Source organism: Echinops telfairi, unplaced genomic scaffold (genome assembly GCF_000313985.2).
Source record: "Echinops telfairi isolate 266 unplaced genomic scaffold, ASM31398v2 ScPeMD7_44;HRSCAF=162, whole genome shotgun sequence".
Classification (NCBI taxonomy): domain Eukaryota; kingdom Metazoa; phylum Chordata; class Mammalia; order Afrosoricida; family Tenrecidae; genus Echinops; species Echinops telfairi.
Window position 1 is genome coordinate 396,834 of NW_022103942.1, and position 1,413 is coordinate 398,246.

Here is a 1,413-nt window from a genome sequence, read left to right on the forward strand (position 1 = left end):
TTTTCTCCTCCAGATTGTTCATCCTGCCAATCTTATTTAGACAGACCTGTGGAGATAATAACATGCACAAAAACAAGACAGAGCAAAACCAAGCAACAATATACAACAAAATATCAACAACAAACCAATGACAGAAAACAAAACAAGAAAGAAAAGATTGTAGTTAGTTCAAAGACTGTTGGCCTTTAGGAGTGTTTTCCAGTCCAGTCTGTTGAGGCACCACGCTCTGGCCCCAAAGTTCACCATTCCCTTGCTGTTCTGTTGCACTCCCTTAGTGTTTTGCCTCAGTGTGGCAGCATCAGATTGGGCGCAATTCCCACACTGTGTCTCCGGTATTGTCCCCTGTAGGGCTATGGGTCAGAGAGGGATTACAGATATTTTTCACTTCTCTGAGACATATGATAAGTGTAACTTGTCAAAAAAATTGCCAAAAAATCTTTCAGTGTGGTAGAATTTCCCACCAGCAATGAATGAAAATTGCTGTTGTTCTGGGTCCTCAAGAATACTTGGTAATTTCAGACTTTTTAAGCATAGCAGTTCAAGTGGGACAGTGGAGAATTCAGTGGAATTCCCACCTCCTGTGAGGAAGACCCAGGTTCTATTCTTCTTATACAATGAATGCATATCCCGTGCAGCCACCACTTGTGTTGCTGTGCATATTGTAATATTGTAGAACTGGCTTCAGTGGAGCTTCCAGACAAAGACAGACTAGGAAGAAAAACCTGCAGATCTACTTCTACAATCTAATGCCCAACTGAGCATGAGAATGATGCAGGACCAAGTAGCGTTTTGTTCGATTATGCATAGGTCTCAAGGGTCTTATTGGGACTAACAGCAGCTAGCAACAGTAACAAAAATGGGTATGTAGCAGCATTTCATTCTGGTTTTATTGCACATTCCTCTGATAATTAATGAGGCTAGGCAGCTTTTCATTAATTTAGTGGCAATTTATGAGGGGCTACCGGCCAAAAAATGAATTTTTTTTAAACCTATGTATTTAAATTTTTTGTGAAACAACCTTATCACCTTCAAAGTACTCTTCATTTCACTTAATACATTTATCAAATCTGCAACATTTGGAAACATTTTTCAAACATCTGTTTTGATGGTTGACAGCATGTCCCTCCTTTCTACGTTACCAAATCACTGTCCTTTCATGTTCCTATTAGCAAATAGGACGCATATTTACTGTGTAACTGCAATCTTAGTAAATCCACTTCCTAGTTCTATAACAGATTCTTTTGTAGATCCGTTAGGATTCTCTAAACACATGAACATGACAGTCATTGCTTTCAAACCAGAAATTTGTGGACGATTTATTCTTTAGTTTTCAAAATTCATCAGAAAAGCTCTGTTGCACAAGAAGCTCATTGGCTCACTTCATGGAAGGTCCTCATGCGCCTGAGGCCCCCC